The 16406-nt window shown below is 35.5% G+C and overlaps 1 protein-coding gene across 8 annotated transcripts in view; it reads left to right on the top strand.

The window, feature by feature from the left end:
- MAPK8 (mitogen-activated protein kinase 8) overlaps positions 1 to 16406 on the top strand; it is a 129928-nt gene that overhangs the window by 100075 nt on the left and 13447 nt on the right. The window lies entirely within an intron of this gene.

Here is a 16406-nt window from a genome sequence, read left to right as displayed (position 1 = left end):
TTACTAGTGATTAAGGATGTGGTTAGTCAGCTTTTTGTCACTGTGCACAAAATACTGGGCAAGAACAACTTAGAGATGAAAAGGTTTATTTTGACCTTACAGTTTCAGAGGATTCAGTCTATGGTTGGTAGACTACATTGCTCTGTATCTGAGGTGAGGCAGAAGGGCATGGCAGAGGAAATCTGTTCAGCTCATGGCAGCAGGGAAGCAGAGAGAGCAAGGATGGTACTGGAAAGAAGATAAACCCTTCCAGGACATGTCCCCAGTGACCTAGTTCCTCTCACTAGGTTCCACTTCCCAGTAGTCCATTCAGCTGTCAGTGGATTAATCCAAGTGAATGAGGTTTAAGCCTCATGATCCAGTCATTGCCTCAAAGTTCCATCTCTGAAGGGCATTGGGGACCATGCTCTCAACACATGAGCTTTTGGGAGACATTCTAGATCCAAACCATAACAGATGTCAAGCATCTTTTCATGTGCTTATTGGCAGTTTTTATATATTCTTTGGAGAAATGTGTATTTAAGCCCTTTTGCTTTTACTTTAATTGACTTGTCTTTTTTGTATTGTTTTAGAAGTTCTTTATATACTTGATGTATAAGCCTTCATGAGACATATGATTTATATTTTCTCCCATTCCATGACTTGGCTTTTCATTCTGATGGTATCCATTAATGTGTTAAAAGTTTTCATTTCCAATAAGTCTAGTTTTTGTTTGGGCTTTTTGTTGTTCTTCTTCTTTTGGTATGTATTTTTGGTGTCATGTGTAAGAATCCATTGTGAAATTCAAAGTTATAAAGATTGAGCCTTATGTTTACAAAACTTTTATAGTTGTATACATAGGCCTTTGATCCATTTTTTAGTTCATTTTTATATGTAGTGTAAGGGGCCAACTTCATTTTTCCACATGTGGGATTACAGTTGTCCCATCTCCTTTTGTTAAAGATACTTTTCATTCCCCCCAATGAATGATCTTGGTACCCTTGGCAAAAACCAGTTGGCTGTAAGATATATGGTTTTATTTCTGGACTTACAGTTCCATTTCATTGTGTCTGACCATATACCACCATGTTATTTGGATCACTATAACTTTGTGTAGTTTTTAATTGGGAAAGTATGAATCCTCCAGCTTTGTTCTGATATTTTAATATTGTTTTGAATGTGTAGGGCTCCTTATGATTGAATATGAATTTAAGGATCAAGTTTTCCATTTCTGCTGCAAAGGCCATTGAGATTATTAATAAGGATTTCATTGAATCTGTAGATTGTTTCAGAATTTTTGTCATCTAATACTTGGTATTCCAATAGGTTAACATAGATGTGCTTTCATTTTCTTAAGTTGTTTCAAAGTCTGTTTGTGTTGTCGTAGTAAAATACTACAGATTGGATAGCTTTTACAGTGGAAATTTATTTTCTCACATTTATGAAGTCTAGAAGTTTATGATCAGGTTGACAAAATGTTTGGTTTCTGGTAAGGTCTTTTTTTGGCCTTTAGATAGCCATCCTCTTGCTGTGTTTTCAAATGGCCTGTTCTCTGAGCATATGTGGCTAAAAAAAAAAAAAAAAAGCTTGCATATCTCTCTTGTAAGGACACCAGTTCATTTGAATTGAGACTTCACACTTATGACCTTATTTTAATCTTAATTTCCTATGATAGTCTATCTCCAAATACCATAAGCACTGGTGCTTAGGACTTCAACATAAGAATTTGGAAGGGGGCAAGGTTTAGTCTATGACATAAATTTTCTTTAATTTCTTTAGCATTGTTTTGTAATTTTTAGTGTATAAGTCTTTCTCTTTAGTTTGTTTTTAAGCATTTTATTCTATAGGATGCTATTACAAATGGAATTCTATTCTTATTTTCCTTTTCAGATTGTTGATTACTGGTATATAAAAATACAACTGATATTTGTATTTTGCAAATACAAAACTGTTTTGTATTTTGCAACTTTGCAAAATTTATTAGCTTTGTTTTTAATGAATTTTTAAAATTATTTTCTATATATAAGTATATATATACTATAGAAAAGTTCTTAATGTAATAAATTTGAGCTAAAAAGAGACATAATTGGGGTCTGTTACCTTTGATGACCATATTTATCTTAGATTAGATGGTGTAGGAAACTCTTAGAGATATTCATGAAAGCAGTTTTGGAGGAGTTCCTTTAGGATCAACACCCCATGGGTGAGTAAAGAAGTAAAAATAAACAAAGGGAGAAATTGAACTGAACACAATCACTTCAAAGACCTCAGCTAGTGACCCAACCAGCCTATTACCCTGGGAGCAGCATGATCTCTGTGGTTGAAGACAGTGCCTGGAGAGATTGACTTGAATTCTGTTGACAGCCATCACACATAGAAATTGAGAGAATAAGTACCTCAAACTAGTACCAGGAATCTGAGCAGACATCACAGAACCTACTGCAGGACACCTCTTGAGCTTCTATTTGCCTTTTTTTTTTTAAACATAGGTTCTAGAAACTGCTTGCACCAGATTTTTATTTGGCCCCTTTTCCTGGAGCAGTTTCCAAGAAGTTTAATGTAATTCATCTATTTAATTGCAGCTGATCTTGAAGGCAAAATTGGTACTTATCTTTCAATTCTACTACTCATTATAGATTCACCTCATTCTTACTGTTCTGTGATTACTTACTTGATAAAATAACCTGACCTTTCATCCTTTAAGGGTTCAGTGTAAATCAGGGTTGGGAGTGGATTTCCATGTGGTCTCTTTTTAGCTCAAATTTATTACATTAAGAACTTTTCTATAGTTTTATTTTACTTCATGTCTTCCAAAGAACAGGAGGAGTACTCATTTTGAGGCCAACACCATTTTGATACCAAAGCTAGCCTAAAACATCACAAGAAAACCACACAACAAAATCTCTTAGGAACAGAGGCAAAAATTGTCAACAAAATACCTACAAACCAATATCAATAGTATATTATAAGGATCATTTAACACAACCAAGTGGAATTTACCTCAGAAATGCAAGGGTAGTTCAATATACAGAAATCAGTCAATGTAACTGTTAATGGTTTAGATATAAGGTGTCCCCCAAAAGCTCATGTGTGAGACAATGCAAAAAAGTCTAGAGGTGAAATGATTGGGTTATGAAAGCCTTAAACTAATCAGTGCATTAAACTGCTTGATTGGATTAACTGGGTGGTAAATGTAGGCAGGTAAGGTATGGCTGGAGGAGATAAGTCACTAGGGTCACTCAGCCCAAGCTGAGTAATCCTTCACCATCTAGACAATAGATGAGTCAGCTGGGTTGTATGCACTAGCTTTTCTATGCTGGGACCTGAAATGATACTTATCACTTCTGCTCAGAGCCTATTGGCAGAACTACCCATAATTGTAAGGAAACTGGAAAATATGAGGGGAACAGACTTCAGAATGGTGGTAGGCACCAATCTCTGCCACAGTCTACCCTACTGATTATCAGACATTGTTTTGTTCTCTTTTCTTCCATCCCTCCCTAATGGAGATAACTCTAAGTCCTATTCCATCAAGATGTTTAGTATCTATGTCAATCCAGACATTACTTCATTTGGTTCTGGAATATAGGAATTGGAATGGCCAAATTATCCATCTCCCCTGTCACCTTCCTGTAAATACCTTAGAATGGTCAAATAGGGCCAGATAAGCACAATAAGCAATCTCATTTGGAAACTAAAAAATTGGTCGGTTGCAGTTGAAATTCTGGGCATTGTGAGTTCCTTGCTCTGGGGTGGTAAATAGTCTGTGGTTAAGCCCTAAATCTGATATCTGTGAGGAACACCCTATATGTTGTTCTCTCTGATACCCCGTAGGAGAATCTTCCTTTTCTGTTACCCTCCTTGAATATATCTGAAATGAGTAATGAAGGGTGTGTTCTCCTTGGGGGCTGCGCAGCTTTCTCAACCTGTTCCAGATGCAAGTAGCTCTCCCCACTTTGGCAGTCAAAAATGTTTCCTGATATTGCCATGTGTTCCCTGGGGCAAAATTGCTTTGAATTGAGAACTACTGTCACCAGCAGAATGGTCACAGACTTTGGAAATTTTTTGACCTACAGCAAACTCTGTCAGAAATGAGAGGAATTATCTTTTTGATACATCTTTTCAAAGCCTGTTCCGCAGCTTATAGGCCCTATATTGGACTTAATTAAGGCTAGCCTGAGTCTTCCTTAAATTTCCAGTCTTCTGTTGGCAGAATGAGGCAATTCTTCAATTAAAAAATTTTTACACAGACTGGCAATGTGGTAGAATACTTGCCTAGCATGCACAAGACCTTGGGTTTAATTTTCAGTGCTGTAAGAAAAAAAAAATAGATTTTGCAATCTTTTTCCTTCAAAGGCTTTCAGAATTATGTGAAAATGATACATAGAAACAAACCCAAGATATAACACTGTTTAAAACAATGTGTTTTTTTAAGATAATAAATTTTGTGTGTTTTCCCACAGTGAACAAATAGAATTTCTATATACTAGCATTAAACAAAATTGAAAATTAGAAACATAATAAAAATGTCATTTGCAATAACAAAAACCACATATTTATGTATATATTTTTTAATTTTTTAAATTTTGGGAGGGGGGAAATCTCTAACAGTATATTTATTTTATTTTATTTTTTTTTAGTTTTACAGACTGCATTTATTTTTTACTCAGGCATTTTCAGGGCTGACATGTGGAGTGCCAAACCATGGTCAACTTCAGGTTTGTTCCATTTTCAGGTCTCAGCACCTAGGTAAAGGATTGCTTTCCAGGGACATCCTTTCCTATGACAAAAGGTAGATGAGTAAGAGTGATGGCAAATCACATTGCAACTTGTCTTCAGGTCTGATGAGCATCACATTCTCCAATGACTAAAATAAGTCCCATGGTTGAACACATCAAAAGGATCAGCATACCAACTCAGGCAGGCAGGAATATTTGCTACTGTCTTCTGTGTTTTGTTTGAGGGGGTCTAGTTCCCTTCAATTTCTGTTTTCAAAATGGCCAGTTCTTTCAAAAGTAACCAGTAGTTACCAACACACACAACTGAAGTTTATGTTCCAGTTTCCTCTAAAGCATAGGTCAGCAAACTTTTGTAAAGGCCAGGTAGTAAATATTTTAGATTCTGTAGATAATATAATCTCTTTCACAGCTAGACTGCCACTGTATCATAAATGCATCCATAGAGGATATGGAATTAAATGTGGTTGTGTTCCAATAAAACTTTCTTTACATAAGTAGGCAAGCCTCAATTTGCCACCTACTGTTCTAAAGCTTCAGGTATATTATGCAAGTGTTGTGCATGTGACAGCATCATAAATTGTTTTGCTTCTGGATAATTTGGATCATCTTTCCATCTTTGATGTTAGTTTTCCTGATGATCAGTTACTAAACCACAATTGTGTATTTTTATATAGTTTGCATAGAATACAATTTTCATAGACTTTGCCAGTTGAGCATCCTTAATGTGTAATCTGAAATACTCCAGAATCCAAAACTTCTTGGGCATCATGACAGCACTCAAAAAGTTTTAGATTATAGAGCATTTCAGATTTCAAACTTCCAGATTACAAATATTTAACATGTGACAACTTACTCCTGACATCAGTTTCAGTATTAGTCAGAATAGACTAGGTTTTTCAGAACGGTAACAAATTTTGAACCCTCAGTGGCTTAACAGAACTAAGTTTTATTTTTTCTTATTGTATGTCCAGTGCAGGTTGTAGTGGGGAAGGGGACTCTGCTTTTCAAAGATGCTCAGCATCTTATTTTCTGGAATGCTCCTAATCACCAAAGCAAGAGAGACCATGAGATATCACGTACTGACCCTTTTCTTTGCTTCCATTCACATCCCACTGACCTGAACTACTCATGTGGTCATGCCTAACAAAGGAGGTTGAAAGAATATGGAAAAAGGTGGAATCTTAGGTTAGTTGTACTGCTTCTGTCATAAATTCATGTAAATTCTGAGTTACTCTTATCATACATAGTTAACAGTGTTACTAGCATCTGTAGAAAGATATTGATACACAAGGATGAATTTTAGTTAATATTCTTTGAAGTATTTTTGACCAATTATTTTTTCTTAATGAAATCTATTTTATCATTTATTTATTTTGATTCATTGTAAATAAATGGGGTACAACTGTCGTTTCTCTGGTTGTACATGAAGTAGAGTCGAACCATTTGTGTAATCATACATTTACCTAGGGTAATGATGTTTGTCTCATTCTGTTATTTTTGTCCTTCTCCAACTCCTCCCCCACCCCCCCGCTTTTCCTCTATACAATCCATCCTTCCTCCATTCTTACCTCCCTCCCAGCCCCCATTATGTATCATCATCCACTTATCAGAGAGATCATTTGGCCTTTGGTTTTTTTGGGATTGGCTTATCTCACTAGCATGATATTCTCCTACTACATCCATTAACCTGCTAATGCCATAATTTTATTATTCTTTATGAGTGAGTAATATTCCATTGTGTATATATACCACAGTTTCTTTATCCATTCTTCAATTGAGGGGCATCTAAGTTGGTTCCACAATCTGGCTATTGTGAATTGAGCAGTTATGAACATTGATGTGGCTGCATCACTGTAGTATGCTGATTTTAAGTCCTTTGGGTATAGGCCAAGGAGTGGGATAGCTGGGTCAAATGGTGGTTCCATTCCAAGCTTTCTAAGGAATCTCCATACTGCTTTCCAGAGTGGCTGCACTAATTTGCAACCCCACGAGCAATGTATGAGTATACCTTTTTCTCACATCCTCGCCAACACCTATTGTTGCTTGTATTCTTGACAATCACCATTCTAATTGAGGTGAGATTGAATCTTAAGGTAGTTTTGATTTGCATTTCTCTTATTACTAGAGATGTTGAACATTTTTTCATATGTTTGTTGATTGCTTGTAGATCTTCTGTGAAGTGTCTGCTCATTTCCTTAGCCCATTTGTTGATTGGGTATTTTTGGTGTCAAGTTTTTGAGTTCTTTATATATTCTGGAGATTAGTGCTCTCTCTGAAGAATGAGTAGCAAAGATTTTCTCCCACTCTGTAGGCTCTTTCTTCGCATTGCTGATAGTTTCCTTTGCTGAGAGAAAGCTGTTTAGTTTGAATCTATCCCAATTATTGATTCCTGCTTTTATTTCTTGTGCTTTGGGAGTCATGTTAAGGAAGTTTGATCCTAAGCCGATATGATGAAGATTTGGACCTGCTTTTTCTCCTATAAGGTGCAGGGCCTCTGGTCTGATTCCAAGGTCCTTGATCCATTTTGAGTTGAGTTTTGTGCAGGGTGAGAGATAGGGTTTAGTTTCATTTTGCTGCATATGGATTTCCAGTTTTCCCAGCACCATTTGTTGAAGAGACTATTTTTTCTCTATTGTATGTTTTTGGCCCCTTTGTCTAGTATGAGAAAACTGTATTTATGTGGGTTTGTGTCTATGTCCTCTATTCTGTACCATTGATCTACCTGTGTATTTTGGTGCCAATACCATGCCATTTTTGTTACTGTTGCTCTGTAGTATAGTTGAAGGTCTGGTATTGTAATACCCCCTGCTTCACTCTTCCCGCTCAGGCTTGCTTTAGCTATTCTGGATTTCTTATTCTTCCAAATGAATTTCATGATTGCTTGCTCTGTTTCTATGAGGTATGTCATTGGGATTTTAATTGCATGAATCTGTAAAACACTTTTGGTAGTATGGCCATTTTGACAAAATTAAATTCTGCCTATCCAAGAGCATGGCAGATCTTTCCATCTTCTAAGGTTTTCTTTAATTTCTTTCTTCAGTGTTCTGTAGTTCTCATTGTAGAGGTCTTTCACCTCTTTTGTTAGATTGATTCCCAAGTTTGTTTGTTTTTTTTTTTGAGGGTATTGTGAATGGGGTAATTTTCCTAAATTCTCTTTCAGAAGATTCTTCATTTATGAATAAAAATGCATTAGATTTCTGAGTATAGATTTTATATCCTGCTACTTTACTGAATTCATTTATGAGTTCTAGAAGTTTTCTGGTAGAATTTTTCGGCTCCTCTAAATATAGAATCATGTCATCAGCAAACAGTGATAGTTTGAGTTCTTCTTTTCCTACTCATATCCCTTTAATTTCCTTGGTCTGACTAATTGTTCTGGCAAGAGTTTCAAGGATAATGTTGAATAGAAGTGGTGAAAGAGGGCATCCCTGCCTTATTCCAATTTTTAGGGAGAATGCTTTCAGTTTTTCTCCATTTAGAATGATGTTGGCCATGGGCTTAGTATAGATAGCCTTTACAATGTTGAGGAATGTTTCCACTATCCCTATTTTTTCTAGTGTTTCATGCATGAAGAGTTGCTATATTTTATCAAATGCTTTTTCTGCATCTACCAAAATAATCATGTGATTCTTAACTTTAAGTCTGTTGATGTGATGAATTACATTTATTGATTCTGAATGTTGAACCAACCTTGCATTCCTGGGATGAAACCCACGTGATCATGGTGCACTATCTCTTTAATATGTTTTTGTATGTGATTTGCTAAAATTTGTTAAGAATTTTTGCATCTATGTTTATTAAGGATATTGATCTGAAATTTTCTTTCCTCCATGTGTCTTTGTCTGGTTTTGGTATCAGGGTGATATTAGTTTCATAGAATGAGTTTGGAATGGTTTCCTCCTCTTCATAGAATACTTTGAGGAGTATTGGAATGAGTTCTTTGAAGGTCTTGTAGAACTCAGCTGAGAATCCATTTGATCCTGGACTTTTCTTTGTTGGTAGGCTTTTAATGACTTCTTCTATTTCATTGCTTGAAATTGATCTATTTAAATGATGTATGTCCTCCAGATTCAGTTTGGGTGGATCATGTCTCTAGAAACCTGTTAATGTCTTCTAGATTTTCTATTTTGTTGGAGTATAGATTTTCAAAATAACATCTAATTATGTTTTGTATTTCAGTAGTGTCTGTTATGATATTTCCTTTTTTCATCCTGAATTTGAGTAATTTAAGATTTCTCTCTCCTCTTTGTTAGTGTGGCTAAGTGTGTATCAATTTTGTTTATTTTTTTCAAAGAACCAACTTTTTATTTTGTCATTTTTTTCATTGTTTCTTTAGCTTCAATTTCATTGATTTCAGCTCTGATTTTAACTATTTCCTGTCTTCTACTTCTTTTGGTGTTGATCTGTTCTTCTTTTTCTAGGGTTTTGAGCTGTAATGTTAGGTCATTTATTTGTTGACTTTTTCTTCTTTTATTGAACGTGCTCCATGTGATGAATTTTCCTCTTAGTACTGCTTTCTTAGTGTCTCAGAGATTTTGATGTGTTGTTATCTTTGTTCTCCTTTACCTCTAAGAATTTTTTTTATTTCCCCCCTGTTGTCTTCTGTTATCCATGTATCATTCAATAGCGTATTATTTCATCTCCAGGTGTTGGAGTAGTTTCTGTTTTTTATTTTGTCATTTGTTTCTGATTTCATTCCATAATGATCTGATAGAATGCAAGGTAGTAGCTGTATCTTTTTGTGTTTGCTAAGAGTAACTTTGTGGCATAACGTATGGTCTATTTTAGAGAAGGTTCCATGTGCTGCTGAGAAGAAAGTGTATTTGCTCATTGATGGATGGAATATTCTATATATGTCTGTTAAGTCTAAATTATCGATTGTGTTATTGAGATCTGTGGTTTCTTTGTTCAATTTTTGTTTGGAAGATCTGTCCAGTGGTGAGAGAGGTATGTTAAAGTCACCTAGTATTATTGTGTTTGGTCTATTTGGTTCCTGAAATTGAGAAGGATTTGTTTGATGTACATGGATGAGCCATTGTTTAGGACATAAGTATTTGCGATTGTTGTATCTTGCTGATTTATGCTTCCCTTAAGCAGTATGAAATGTCCTTCTTTATCCCTTCTAACTAATTTTGGCTTGAAGTCTGCTTTTTCTTATATGGGGATGGATGCCCCTGCTTTTTTATTGAGTCCATGTGCATGGTATGTTTTTTCCCCATCCTTTTACCTTTAGTCTGTGGGTATCTTTTTTCTATGAGATGCGTCTCTTGAAGGCAGCATATTGTTGGGTCTTTCTTTTTAATCCAGTCTGCCAGTTTATGTCTTTTGATTGATGAGTTCAGGCCATTAACTTTCAGGGTTATTATTGAGATATGAATTGTGTTCCTGGTCATTTTGGCTTATTTTTTAACTTGACTTAGTTTCTCCTTTATTTGGGTATTCCTTTGGGGTAGTTCCTCCCTTGACTGATTTTCATTGTTTTTCATTTTTTCCTCATGGAATATTTTGCTGAGAATGTTCTGTAGTGCCGGCTTTCTTTTTGTAAATTCTTTTAGCTTTTGTTTATCATGGAAGGATTTTATTTCATCGTCAAATTTGAAGGTAAGTTTTGCTGGGTATAAGATTCTTGATTGGCATCCATTTTCTTTCAGAGCTTGGTAAATGTTGTTCCAGGCCCTTCTAGCTTTTAGGGTCTGGGTTGAGAAATCTGTTAATATTCGTATTGTTTCCCCCGAATGTGATTTGATTTCTTTTTCTCTCATAGTCTTTAAAGTTGTATCTTTATTTTGTATATTAGGTATTTTCGTTATAATGTGCCTTGGTGTGGGTCTGTTGTAATTTTGTACATTTTGTGTTTCTGTAAGCCTCTTGTATTTGATTTTCCATTTCATTTTTCAGGTTCGGGAAATTTTCTGATATTATTTCATTGAATACATTGTTCATTCTTTTGGTTTGTTTCTCTGTGCCTTCCTCAATTCCAATAATTCTTAAATTTGATCTTTTCATTATATACCATAATTCTTGTAGATTCTATTCATGATTTCTTACCATCTTTTCTGGTCAACTTTGTTTTCAAGATTAAATATTTGTCTTCAGTGTCTGAGGTTCTGTCTCCAAGGTGTTCTATCCTATTGGTTATGCTTTCTATGGAGTTTTTAATTTGGTTTATTGTTTTCTTCATTTCATGAATTTTTTTTTTCAGAATCTCTATGTCTTTATTGAAATGCTCCTTTTTCTTCCTGCATTTGCTCTTTTAACTGTTGATTGGTGCAATCATTCAGTGCCTGCATTTGCTCTCTCTTCTCATCGTTTGCTTCTCTGATTGTTTTAATTATGTACATTCTGAACTCCTTTTCAGACATTTCTTCTGCCTTGCTGTCATTGTATTTTATTGATGTAGAATCTAGGTTTCTTTGGGACACTTTCTTCCCTTGTTTTCTCATATTGCTCATGTATCTTCCCCTTTAGGAGTGCAAATCTGAGGTATTGCAGTTTCCCCCCTATAGACTTATAGTGTCCCTGTAGGTTTCCAATACTCACCTTGAAGTGAGAGATCAATATTAGCAGCACACCATACAAACAATATTCATCCTTAACTCAAATGGTCCCTTTTTAAGATATTAACCATATTGTCTTAATAAACAGAGATTATGAGTTCGATTATTATCTACAGTTTAGTCAATAGGTTTAGAATAAGGACCACGATTTCTAAAGGTGGACAGAGAGGATGAGGAGGGGTGTAGGATACAACGTAAATGAGATAATAAGTGTGTCTATAGAGGTACTATGTCATAGGAGTAGTGAAAGTGGAATTAAAAGAAATTGGTTGTTAGCCTGTGAAGAGGGAGAGTGAGTCTCCAAGGAGACAGATAGATAAGAGGAAAATAGAGAGGATGAGAAAAACATTAATAAAAGAAAAAGAAAAGTAGGAATAACAGTAAGTATAATAGGAATAATTGTAATATTACTACTAATAAAAAAATCTATAATAAAACTATACAGTACTGTTCAAACCTCCTAGTCTTCAGTAGCCTGATGTCTTGGAGGAATTTGATAATGCAGTGACCCAAAAAGGATGCTGCCCCTCTAGGGTTAATGGTCTCCAGGTAGTGTTATAATCCCTGCTAGTGGGCAGAGGCACCTCCACGTGTTGACAGATGGTCAACTGCAGCATCGGCGCCAGAGTGTGGGCAGGGCCCGGCTGGTCTGGGCCTGGGTCTCTGGGCCTGCCTCCCCGGAGCGGAAGCCTCACCTGGCAGCACTGGGCTGAGCCTGGTTCTCAAATCTATTTTTAAAAGAGAGTATTTGCTCTGGAATCTTAATTCTAGGCTAGAATGCACTCGTACAAAGAGCCAGTAATCTCCAGCCATCGCAAGTAGATATCAAAGTAGTATGAAAGCTTTTCTTTATTCTTGAATATGCAGTATTACTTTGCTGAGATATTGTATTTGAGAAATATTAGCAGCCTTATATTTACAGAAGAGAAATAATGAAAATGTTAATATTTTGTTTTACCAGGCCTTGTTGAAATCTTTGTATATTTAATTTCATAAAGTGATTAACTTAAACCCATCCATCATGACCTTTCAAAATATGTTAAAAGACATCATACATGCTTTTCTGGCTGTATACATTACAAAATTAACCTTTCAGACTAGCTTTTTTCCCCTTTGGTGTTAATAATTGGCGTTTAATGTGTGTACTGTTCATTAGTGTAGGTAATGCAGTGTATTTGTGTTGTTTTTATATTCTTTTGTTCATTTTTGATTCATAGTAGGATTCATCAAGGTTAATAGGCAAAGTGTATTGAATGTGAAACTGGGTGCTTATGCCACCACCTTCTTTTAATGGGCATAGCACAGATTTTCTCCAGTTGAAATCATGTGAATAATTCTTCACAGACATTATTTAGTAGTAAATAATTTTGTGGACTAGTGGCATCAAGACAATAGTGTTCTGTCTTTCCAGGCAAATAAAAATTTTATGAGCAAATTTTTGTGATTTCATGTGGGAAGTCAGAGATGGGAAAACTGATAATGACCATTCGAGTCCTTTAGAACTGAGTATCATGCCAGTTTGAAAGGTCAAATTATATATGTCAAAATTGGCAGAATGACCCATTGTTGATTAGTAATAAGTATATAGAGCTTATGTGAGATTAAAGTGATTTTTTTTTTAGTTCATTAAGTTCCAAGTTTTCAATTCTAGGAATATTTCAGCAACACAGGTACATGACAGTAGGTTAGAAATTATAATCATAATCTACATCTTATATATCCTTTTATTATCAGTGAGAACAGAAATATGCTCATTTGAATAGGACACTGGGACATATACTATTTTCTTTTCCTCTTTTGAAGTACTAGGGATTGAACCCAGGGTTGCTCTACCACTGAGCTACATAATCAGCCCTCTTTATTTTTTAATTTTATTTATTTATTCATTTTGAGACATGGATAATTCTCCACAGACATTATTTAGTAAATAATTTTGTGGACTGGTGGCATCAAGACAATAGTGTCCTCTCTCTCCAGGCAGATAAAAATGTTATGAGCAAATTTTTGTGATTTCATGTATACACACACACACACACACACACACACACACATGCCATCTTATATAGGATATTTGGCACCCATTATATAATATACAAAGATATGACTTTTAAAATTTTGTTCTAATTAGTTTTACAGGACAGTAGAATGCATTTTGACACATCATACATAAGTGGAATATAACTTCTCATTCTACTGGTTGTACATGATGTAGAGTTATACTGGGTGGTGTAATCATATATGCACATAGGTTAATGTCTGATTCATTCTACTATCCTTACTACCTCCATACCCCCTCTCCTTCTTTCACTTCCCTTATCTAATCCAAAGTCCCTCTGTTCTTCCCTAGCCCCCCCATCTTATTGTGAATTAGCATCTGCATATCAGAGAAAACATTCGACCTTTGATTCTTTGGGATTGACTTATTTCACTTAGCATAATCTCCAGTTCCATCCATTTACTGGCAAATGCCATGATTTCATTCTTCTTTATGGCTGAGTAATATTCCATTGTATGTATACCACATTTTCTTTATCCATTCATCTGTTAAAGCACAACAAGATTGGTTCCGTAGTTTATCTATTGTGAATTGACCAGATGTGGCTGCATCACTGTGGTATGCTGATTTTAAATCCTTTGGGTATATACTGAGGAGTAGGGTAACTGGGTCAAATGGTGGTTCCATTCCAATTTTTCTGAGGTGTCTCCATACTGCTTTCCACAGTGATTCTACCAATTTGCAGCCCCACCAGCAATGTATAAGTGTACCTTTTTCCCCACATCTTCACCAACATTTATTGTTGCTTGTATTTTTGATAATTGCCATTCTGACTGGAATGAGAAAAAATCTCAGTGTAGTTTTGATTTGCATCTCTCGAATTGCTAGATATGTTGAACATTTTTTCACCTATTTGTTGATTGATTGTATTTCTTCTTCTGTGAAGTGTTCAGTTCCTTAGCCCATTTATTGATTGGGTTATTTGGTTTTTTTGGTGTTCAGTTTTTTGAGTTCTTTATATATCCTGGAGATTAGTACTCTATGAAGTTCATGTGGTAAGGATTTTCTCCCCTCTGTAGGTTCTCTCTTCACGTTATTGATTGTTTCTTCTCCCTGAAGAAGCTTTATAGTTTGAGTCCATCTCATTTATTGATTCTTGATTTTACCACTTGTGCTTTAGGGGTCTTGTTAAGGAATTCAGTTCTTAAGCAACATGAAAAAGATTTGGGCCTGCTTTTTCTTCTATTAGGCACGGGGTCTCTGTTCTAGTGTCTTAAGTCCTTGATCTACTTTGACCTGAGTTTTGTGCGAGGTGAGAGGTAGGGGTTTAATTTCATTTTGCTATATATGGATTTCCAGTTTTCCCAGCACCATTTGTTGATGAGGCTATGTTTTCTCAAATGTATGTTTTGGGTGTCTTTGTCTAGTGTGAGATAACTATATTTACATGGGTTTGTTTCTGTGTCCTCTGTTCTGTACCATTGGTCTACATGTCTGTTTTGGTGCCAATGCCATGCCATTTTTGTTACTATTGTTCTGTAGTATAGTTTAAGGTCTGGTATTGTGATGCCTCCTGCTTCATTCTTTTTGGTAAGGATTGCTTTGACTGTTCTGGGTCTCTTATTTTTATGAATGAATTTCATGATTGCTTTTTCTGGTTCTATCAGGAACATCACCAGAATTTTAACTGGAATTGCATTAAATTTGTATAACACTTTTAGTAGTATGACCATTTTGACAATATTAATTCTGCCTATACAAGAGCATGGACGTTCTTTCCATCTCTAAGGTCTTCCTCTGTTTTTTTAGTGTTCTGTAGTTTTCATTGTACAGGTCCTTCATCTGTTTTGTTAGGTTGATTTCCGTGTGTGTGTGTGTGTGTGTGTGTGTGTGTGTGTGTGTGTGTGTGTGTTTGAGGCTATTGTGAATGGGGTAGTTTTCCTATTTCTCTTGCAGTGAATTCATCACTGATATATAGGAACACATTTTATTTATGGGTGTTAATTTTTATATCCTGCTACTTAACTTAATTCATTTATTTGTTCGAGAAGTTTTCTGGTGATATTCTTTGGACCTTCTCAAAGTAGAATCATGTTGTCAGTAAATAGTGATAATTTGAGCTCTTATTTTCTTATTTATATCCCTTTAATTTCTTTCTTCTAATTTCTCTGGCTAGAGTTTCAAGGACAGTGTTGAATAAAAGTGCTGAAAGAGGGCATCATTTTCTTATTCCAGTTCTTTGAGGGAATGCTTTCAATTTTTCTCCATTTAGAATGATGTTAGCCTTGGATTTAGCATAGAGATTTTTAAATGTTGAAGTATGTTCTTACTATCCCTAGTATTTTCTAGTGTTTTGATCTTTAAGAGGTGCTGTATTTTGTCAAATGTTTTTTCCGCATCTATTGACATGGTCATAGGATTCTTATCTCTAAGTCTGTTCATGTGATGTATTACATATTTATTGATTGCCATATGTTGAACCAACCAAGAAGTGACTTTTATTACCTATTCAGCATTTATTTGTGGTGGAAAGGAGCAAAACATTTCAAATAAAGGATTTTATTCCATTTTGTTTGTTTTGTTTATTTTGTGGTACTGAGGATTGAATCCAAGGGTTGCTTTTACCACGGAACTACATCCCCAGCAACCCCCCCATTTTAATGTTTTATTTTGAGATAAGAGTCTCACTGCTCAGGCTGGCCTCAAACTTGTGATCCTCTTGCCTCAGCCTCTCAAGTCACTGGGATAGTAGGTGTTCATCTCTGCATCTGACTGCAGTAGCACATACCTGTTACTCATTTTTGTCAATATGTTGTTGGTTTCCCACAACGTGGCTTGTCTTGCCACTTGAGAATAGTATGACTTCCCTCCTGAAATCTGATATCATCTTTGACAATAGTTCTGGGAACATGAGGCTTTTTCCTCCTTGATGGGTTCCTGTTGCATTAAGGTATGCTAAGATGATGTCTCTTTTGAAATCCAACAAATTGATGAGATTTTTCTGGTCTTTATTTATAAATTTGTGAATAATTTATGCATTTACAATACGTGTTACTCAAGTCAACAAAGACCCATTTTTTACCTCAAGTAGAATATTTGGAAACCAGACAATCTTGTTTATCCACTCCACCACTG

This window comes from Sciurus vulgaris, assembly GCF_902686455.1.
Source record: "Sciurus vulgaris genome assembly, chromosome: 4".
NCBI classification, from domain to species: Eukaryota; Metazoa; Chordata; class Mammalia; order Rodentia; family Sciuridae; genus Sciurus; species Sciurus vulgaris.
Note: the sequence above shows the minus strand (reverse complement) of the source record. Positions and strands in the feature narration are given on the sequence as shown.